The sequence below is a fragment of the Mycteria americana genome, chromosome 8 (genome assembly GCF_035582795.1).
Source record: "Mycteria americana isolate JAX WOST 10 ecotype Jacksonville Zoo and Gardens chromosome 8, USCA_MyAme_1.0, whole genome shotgun sequence".
In the NCBI taxonomy this organism is placed as follows: Eukaryota; Metazoa; Chordata; class Aves; order Ciconiiformes; family Ciconiidae; genus Mycteria; species Mycteria americana.
Genome location: NC_134372.1, coordinates 7,050,551 through 7,059,961, shown reverse-complemented (window position 1 = coordinate 7,059,961; position 9,411 = coordinate 7,050,551).

Here is a 9,411-nt window from a genome sequence, read left to right as displayed (position 1 = left end):
AACTCCAACACAACTCGCAGGACAGCACGATACTACTGCTGCAATCACACAAGCACCGGAAAGTCAAATATACACACGCATGCCTGTCACACATGCCTCTCCTTTCTCTCCCACCCTTTCCCAAAAAAGAAGACATTCCTTCCTTTTACAACCTGCTGAATCATGGCACAGGCAGGCAGCCCTGAAGCCTGCTCCTGCCTGTGCTGCTTTGTCATCAAGGGGAACAGAACAGCGTAAGTTAAAAAAAAACCCAAAAACCAGAAGCTGCTAAAAGCATATCCTACGCTGTGATTTTTGAGATATTTGAACTTAGATAAAAGAAATACAAAATCAACACAAGAGAGATAGATCATCCAGAAAGAAAAAAAAAAGAGGGATAAAAGGAACAGAAGAAACATGCACAGAGATTTAACTGCTTTGGCAGCGGAGAAGGTGATATTTTTAGACCAGACTACAGAGTGCCAAGGCAGGGGCAATGAAAGAAAGAGGGATGGCAGATACCGCCCAGCAAACATGACATTGTCAAGGAAAACCGTTTAGGTGTGTTCAGGCTTTGCCGCAGGAGATTTGCCTCATTCTACTGATAAACACTTGGGGAGTGTCCTGTTCTGATTTTGGCAGTAAATTTGGAAAGGCAGAAAACAGGCAGTGTGGCAAGGCTGGCAGAGCCTGCATATGCAGAACTCAGAGGTGAGAGGCAATCCTCAGTTTATAAGTGAGCCACAGCTTTGAATAATTGTATTTTTGGGAACTTTTCTTGCCCTGACTGTTACCAGACTGAGAAACCTCCCACGCTTTCAGCTGGTACTTTCCAATCTTAATTCCCTCTAACCTCGATCTCCAAAGAAGTCCTCCTTCCTTAATCCCTGCAGGGCATTGCCACATCACTAGTGGTGGGACACTTCCAGAGTTAAGAGTAGACCTTTTCAGATTCATTCTCCTCTGGAAAACTGGCAAGAAGTGAGTGGAAAATCAAGCAGGTCAGAGTTGTGGGACATTAGTGACACCACACTGACAGATAGCAGGCAGTCAAGGCAGATGACCAGCAGGAGAACGCTGACCTTTGCTCTTTCAAACTTTGAACTGCAGGAGGGAAGACAAGCTCACATCTCTGTACGGGGCAATGTCCATGCGCCCTGGTATGCTTTTCATGGAAAACACATTTCTTTACAATGACATCTCTGGAGCGCACGCCTGAGAAAAGGACGGGAAAAGATACACTGACATTATCAAAAGGGGGGAGGGGCTAAGTGTCTAAAGGAAATAACAAAGTCCTGCCGTTTTCAAAGCTAATAAACATGAATGTAAGAAAGTAAGAAGAAATTAATTGTAATAAAAGGAGGCAGATAAGTAGAAAAAGGAAAAAGCAACAGAGAACCAGAAGCAAAGCACTAGCAGATGGATGGGAGGAGATGGGGAGACACAGCAGTGAGGTGGAAGAAGAAAACCCATCCACCTGATACCATTCGCACAAGCTCGGAAGTGCCCCTGGGAACAAGAACTTTACAGAAAACTTCTGTGACCCAGAAACTCAGAGTTACCCCAGACAAGACAATAGGTGAAAGTTTGGTCTGGACATAAGCTACGGAAATCCTGATCATCTCCATGGGCTGTACACAGCTTTTGTGGCTCCCGTAGGCATTGCACCAGTCCGCTGGGCACCATTTGGTTCCCACTGTGCCCCTTTCCACCAGTTCTTTCACAGACCAGATGTAGGTTTGCTTGAGAGTGGCCCTCATATATCCCCAGAATTGCGTCCTCCCTGAGGGTCTCACACTTGAAGCATTTTTATCTGAGCACGGCTGCAACGCATGCAACAGGAATTACTCCCTCACTAGGGAAATGCAGATTACCCCTTGGATGCAAACACAGCATCCCCCAACCAGCTAAAGACTGCCAGCAGTAACAACAGACTACCACCACTTCAGTGGCCCAAGTGCATCAGCAATGCCCAAAACTTTTTGCAAAACACAAAATCCTCGTTCCACACGGCTCGCTGGGAGCCAGGGCACAGAGAGGGGCTGTGAGTGTTATTAGCAGCGAGGCCAAAAGAGAGAATGCTGTGCTGAAACAGAAAGACTTTCCGCTTTAGCTCACACGGTTCAGATCAGCCGGGGCCGATAGTGACTGACAATGGCTGCTCTCCCCCAGCTGCTTAGTGGCTCCTTGCTAATTCCTCTACAACCAGTGTCTGTACAGCAACACGCAGCCCCCCCATCAGCCGGTACGGCCTTGCATGTGGCCAGCCGGGGGGGCTGTCCGCTTCAGGGCTTGTTGTTTGTTTGTTCGTTCGTTTGTTTGGAAGCAGTTGTTTAGCCAAGGAAGCTTTTGTTGTTTGTTTTGAAGAACAAAAAACATTTTTCAATTCTTAGTGGTCAAGTTTCCAAACATCTTAAGTTTTGACAGATTGATTGGGTGCCATTAATGGCAACTGAAATTCCACTAAAGTGTAGAATATCACAGGGAGAAAGAGGTAAATGAGTTTATTATTTAGGAGCGAGAAGGGCAGGAGAACTTCCTCACTGGCTCTATGAAGGAAGGAAGGCAGGAAGCCTCTTCTCCCGTGTGAACATGTGATTGCTCCAGGGCATGGCTAGGTCCCATGGCCAGGATTCCCCAGGAGCCCCCTCACCCGCACCCCACTCGCCCCTTGGCTTCAGGGGACACGAACGCCTCCAGCCCTGCACGAGAAGCCAGGCATCTGGGGCCAAATGCAACCCTGGGGTAACTGAGCTGGCTTCAGCAGCTGCCTGCCTTCCCCACCGTGTCCTCTTCTTAAAAAACAGGCAAAAATCGTGGTAGAGCCGCTGCATTCCTGACATGCCATGTAAACAGCACAAGGCCACCTCGCACCCCTGGCCCATCCTAATCCTGACTTGCTGAAGTCACTTAACAGGGAATTAGCAGCACTTAACCCGGTGACCTCTCCGGACCTGCCACTCTCCCACTCGCAACCATCAGCTCCTGGCGCTGAAGAGGCTGGATCACAGGAGACAAATATTTCAGTCATTTTGCTGGGTCTTTGTCTGTGGTGGATGGCCCAGGTGGAAAACTGAGCTTGGCAACCTCTTAAATTGCCATCAAGAGCTCTGTAAGTCAGTAATGTGCAGGAGGGACTCGCTTCTGAGAAACAGCCCTCCCAGGGTAAAACCCTTCCTAGAAACAGCTCCTTCCCCGCCGTGCATGAGATGCGAGGGAGAGCGCATGCCTGCAGGGAGGGTCACAGCACAGCTGCGCTGCGGCCGCGGTGGCTGCAACCGGCCAGCAAGGATTTCATGTGCACGCACTGTGACCACTCGGTCATACATTGGAGCTACAGGGCAGAGTGACTTTGCACATTTAGCTCCCCCTCCAAAAACAACAACAGAGCTGGAGAATCCCTGCTCAAGGGAGCGGTCTGTGCTGGGGGTGGTCCATGCCTGTGCTCACCCCAAAAAGGTTTCAGCAGATTGGAGGGGCAAGGTAAGTCTGCATGTGCTGAGGATTTATGTCCATTTCTCAGTTAGAACTTAAATTTGTTGGTAATCAGGTGAAAATATTTCCATATAAATTGGAAATTACTGAAGAGCCATTTCCTGACACCAGCTTCTAACTAAGCTCACAAACCCACCAGAGGCCCTGCAGAAGCTACAGCCACCAGCAGCTCGGATCCTTGCACACCCCTTGGCCTGGCCCGTGGTGCTCCCTCCCAGGGCTGCTTTCAAATCCCTGAACCACATATGGCGTCTGCGTTTCCTTCCACTACTTGGGGCATTCCCTGACTCAATGATGCCTGGCGGAGAGGTGTCCTGTGCAGCCAGAGACGTTCTGCCCCAAGGAGCAGCCAGAAGATCTCTGGCACATTGGTCCCAGGCTGGGATCCCTCCCTTTGCAGACAGGACACTGCTTGCTGTGCCTGGGGGACTGCAACGCTCCCAACTAAAGCACCGCCGACGCGTTTGCTGCCCTGTGGCTGCTTGTGCATCCTGGCTCCTGGAGACCATCCCCACCTTTCCATTCTGATATTTATATTTTCCTGTCTCGTATAGCTGTTATTCAGAAAAAAATGCTGATGCACATTTATTTCCCAAAGAAAATGATAACAAGGCTCTCTTGGTAAGCTGCAATCCCCTGTGCTTTCCTAAGGACAGCGAAGGGAGCTGAACGAGAGGACTATAACCAGGCGCAGCGGAGGGAGAACCTCCTTCTGCTGTTTCTCCCAGGGGAAGGTCCTGCTGAACACCCACTCTTCACATCTGCAGCTCCCTACTGCCTTCTGGTGGCAAAAATGCATTAAAATCTCCCGCCCAGCCCGGGCTTCTCCTCCCAAGCCGGCGCCAAACACTTGTGCTGGGTGTGTGGTTTGGGGCCCCATCTCACACCTTTCCTGGCATCGCGTGGCCCTCCCCTCCCTGCAGAGTCACTCTGAAGTTCCTCCTCTTTTCTGCAGAAAAAGGCTCTGTTCTGTGCCAGAAAGGAAGGTGGGGAATAAGCAAACCCTGTGTTTGTAAGGGTCCGACTCTGCCTCCAGGGATGAGATGTGTCTCCAGCATTGCTTGGCCTCCCGGGAGCTGTCAGCTCCTGGCAGCCCTTTGCCAACAGCCCCGAAAAGTGCAGGCACCTCCGGTGCTCTCTCTTGCTCCAGCTGCCTGGTGTGAGCTGGTTGGGAATGGTGAACAGATTTCCATCCCTGGTTGCCAGGAGCAAAGCAGCCAGGAGTGAAGGGCTTACAGGATTTGCTGCTGCTTGCATTTGTGATAGTCATCTCCTAGGAAAGGATTAGCTGCTGGGTCCAGAGGTGGTCCCACGCCTGCCTGGCCTCTGAAGTCCAGCAGGAACAAAGTGTTTGCTAAGGACTTTGTCACCACTGGAGCGAACGGCTGCCAAGCCGTGCTGTAACCATGGATGGCAGCAAAGTCAGCACGGATACGGCAACAGGACAACGAGGAGGACCGCAGCTAGCCCCTACTTCCAGCCCATTGTGTGGAGTTGTGTGCAGTGAAGTCGACCTCAGCAGGTCTAACCTGGTGGTCTGCCAGAGTTTTCTGTGGGAATACACTGCATTTTCTTGCATTGCTGTGGCTGACAAAACCAAGATAACGTTACGGTGCTGTATGTGTTCCCTCCCTCATTTTAATGGTTACAGAAAATTTCCTTCGGTTCGCTAGTTCTTGTCAGTCTGAACTGTTGCCCAAAAGCATCTGGTAATGGGCAAAAGGTGTGCACTATGGAGAGGTACTGGAGGTTTCTTTCATGAGAATATCTATGTTTCTATTATGCCTGAGCCAACTGCTCCCAGGAGCTCCCTGAAGTGTAGGGTGAACCTGAGACACAGCCTGTGGTGCCCATATTGTTTTTGTAGACATCTGAAAACCCTTTGGATGGGAAGCCAAGGCCATCCACGTCACCGGCAAGTGCCCATGAGAGCTCTGCTGCCCTTCCCAGTGTCAGCCCGAGGGCTCTGCTTTGGAGCTGCTTGTGCATGACAAAATGGAAACAAGGGACCTGGTGACTGTGTTTCTCCTTGTATTAACACCAAACATTTCTGTCCATCCTGACTCAGACCAAGGCAATAGTAGAGCCTGTCCTCTAGGCTTACCTACTGAGTTTGGGTCTTGCTGCCACTGCTGTTTGATTATGGGGGAATGAAAGGAAACGATGCTTAATGTTTTTTCAGAAATCACATAACCTTTTTTAAAGCAGATCTAGGCAAGAGCATGTGAACCAAAGAAGATGTAAGCAAGAGTCTGGAATCCGCTGGGTTTTCTTTCGGTTCGGAGTAACAAGGGTGATTAGCGTCACTCTAAGGGCATGATGTTCTCGCTGTTCTTCACTGTCCTGTGCTTAGATTCGCCTCAGTTTTCAGTGAAGCCGGCTGAAAAGCTGGAAATTGTTAAAAAACCCCAAACATGACTGTTCTAATAATGTTTCCAAGGAAAAGCGTGAGTCATGGATTGAAAAGCAGCACTGTGGCTGTGTGCAAGTGCAACAAGTGGTGCAGTATTCTCTGCAGAGTTAGAAGATGCAGAAGCTTTCTAATGTAGAAACCCAAGAGTGTGTGGAGGTGGGGATTTATTTCAGAACTGGCTAGCTATTAAAAAATCAAACAGAAGTTGGGGGATGAGAGGCCTCCTTTGATATATGGGCTGATAGGAAAATGAAGGTAGTCTAAAGTCAGTCACGGAAAATGTCTGCTTGGCACGAGAGTGAAAGGAATGGTTAAGGTTACACGAGTGAAACATGACAACCTTTTCTCTCATTTTCCAGTCAAATAGCTTAGAGTTAGATCTTATCACTCAAGACTTTAATTAATCATGGGGTGAGTATTATAACTGAAAGAAATAGATCAAATTATAAAGGCAAGCTGCTACCAAGCTCAATGGAAACTCGAAAGAATGAGGAGGAATGAAGAGATAGGTCTGATTAAGACTAATAAAAATATCAGCTGTGCCTCAGGGAATGTTGCTGTTCTCAAACACAAATTCCAGAGTCAAAAATATGGTGCTTCAGTTTTCCATCAAGAAACCAGGCCAGGTAAGAGCTTGAATTCTTTAACCCCACTGAGATGAACAGGCTTGAAGCTGAGCTGCCCCCTCGTTTGCCGTCTTAGAAACTGTGGATTATAACTGTCCAGTGCATATCAGGCAAGCTCACTATTTTGGTTTTACATTTGCAGTTCATTCCTTCTATTTATTCTAAACGTTTCCCCCATTAGACTCTCTTTTTTGCAAGTGTCTATATGTGGAACTGGAATCAGTCGCTGCCTTTATAAAAGCACATCATTAGCTTCCTTTGTTACTTGGGGATGTTTTCATCTAAGACTTTGTCCTGCGAACAGGTACATTTTTAATCTGTCCATCAGCTCAGTGACAAGGGTCTTTCCTTTTGTTCCCGCTGGACAACCCCTAGCCAAGATACAAGTGGACTGAGCTGCAAGCTTTCTGTAATCCTAGATAGGTTTTTGTTAGAGGTTGCTTTCTGATACCGTTTTACAAGGCAGCAAAAGGAATCAAAGAGATCCTCCTCCCTTTATGAATATAAAGATGTAGGTCTGAGGCAAACTCAGAAAAATCCCCAAATTAAATTTAACATGAAACCTGTTTCTAATCGTTTACTAATTTTTTTAACTGATTACTAAACCAGCGTCCTCTTTACAGTTCTTCATAGACTTTTTTATATATATACACACACACTTGTATACATATATGTATATAAAATCTGTATCTCTATGTATAATAAAAATCTACATGTAACAAAATATACATAATAAAAAATCTATATGTATATATCTGGTTAAGAAACCCTATATTTAGGGTTAAGAAGATCACTGGTACAAGAAATGTTAAATACTGAAAGGGTTGGTCATTAGAGGACTTTGGGAGGAATTTGAACTCATTTTCACTGGAGTTAAAGTGTTCTGAAGATAGCAGCTGACTGTGTTAATCTATTGTAAATATTGAACCTCTGGACATTATGGGCGGAGATTTTTCTGTTTGCTTTAGTAATAACCTAAACACTGTTCCCTGATAAGTCCTGTACCAACAGACTGTATTGTATATTCCTGAATAGCCACATCCTTCTTTGACAGAAGTTAAAATTATAGAAACTAGTAGTGTCCTAATAAAACCTCCCACAAAAACTTGAGTTAAAGGTAACTCTGTAAGGACTTTATTGTCTGCTTGGCATCCATCCTGCTATTTATCAGACAAAATAAAAGATTTTTCCTTGCAACATAGTCTGTTGACATTTCTTTATAGAAAAGGTGAGACTGATCCTTAAAGTTAGTGTAAAATAAATGCCCTTGTAGGTGAGGGCATTTCTTGTACACATTCTCCTCCAGATACACTTTTCCAAATGGAGGTTCAAGCTGCAGTCCCCATTCTCTTGCCCATCTTCACCTCTACAGGTAACTAGCTCAGAAGGGATTTTGCTTGCTTGGTTGGCTGTAGCCAGTCCCAGAAGCTCTCTGGTTGCTTCATAACTATCACTTCTAGTCTTGCGGGCACTAGAAAGTCTGGCAGATGGGCAGTTATAAACAGCAAGCAATTACTAGTTTGGTGACACCAAGGAATTAAAATCCTATTTGGCTGCCTTGGCCCAGGCAATACCCTTATAGCATTGGATTATATTAGCAAATGATGAGCAGTCATACAGGTTATTGCTAATTCTCTTTCTGTGGCACGTGGCTTAGTGAAAGATCTTTTAAATAGATTGTGAGACACCAGTGGTCCTCTTAGGCAATTGCAGGAATTTGAGATTGAGCTCCCTTAAATCCCTTTCTTGTATAATCTGCTTTTCTTTTAAATTTCTAGTGCTGTTGTTCCTGCTGCCAAAAGCTTCGTTGTCACACAGATACCAGAGCTCTTTTTTCCGCTTGAAAGGCAGGGCAAATTATTCTTTGGTATTTGCAGAACTATAGCAACAGCCAAAAATTTAAGAGGGGTATTCAGGATGAGAAGACCAAGACAGTGAATAAAGTGCACAAGCTGTTACATGTAATCACGGAAACTGTACAGGACATAGCATCAGTTTGGGATCTCTGCAGGTGCTAAACAAAAGGACTAAATTGCAATGTAAAACTGCAATGACCAGCACTAATGTCAGGGCTTTCAAATACCAAAGACCAAGCTCCTGTGTGCTGTGTTCAACTCCGCTTTGCCACGCCAGACCCCGGATAAAAGCTGCTCTGATCATGCAGAGGTAGGGGATGCATGCTGTCCTGCAGCCGAAGCCCGAGTAGCCAGGAGGCATTGAGCACTGACTTGGGCATTGAGAATTTTCTTAATGGAAGTGGCTACCATGCAAAGTTATTAAGCAGCATCCCAGTCCTGTGCAGTGTGGAGCAGTTAGATGGATGCTGGAAAACGGATTTCCTTAAGTGTGATGCAACGGGCAGCGAGATCCACATCCCAGTACTGTCTGTCTTGCTTATTGCCGTCACAGGCACACATCGAAAAGAGTAAGTCTACGTGTTTTGCAGAAAGCATACTGAAAGTGTGATGGCTTGTGAGGGATTTGTATCACTAAGAAAGCAAGTTTTCCTTAAAACAAACATTGAATGCACCACGCTGGAAGAGGGCAGTGGAATTAGGTCAGGAAACTAGAAGCGGTGAAATACTTCTTGTGTAAGGGCTACAAGAAATCCTCACATTACGGATGCCTCAAATTACCCCAGCAGAGCTCCAGAGTACAGGTAGTACAGCTCTGACCAGGAGCTCAGTAACTGCCCGATGTCACTCAATGAATCCTCTTCTTGTCAGAGCACTTATAGACAACATCCATCTCGCCTCCAGGTTTCGGGAGGCAGATAGTCTGCAAAGTAACATCACTCAGTTGCCATTTCAGCCTCCCAGTGGTGAAAAGCAAGGGTGTGCAGGCAAGTTTGGTATTTAGCACTGTTTCTGGTTGTTCTATTCTTTTACACAATTGCAT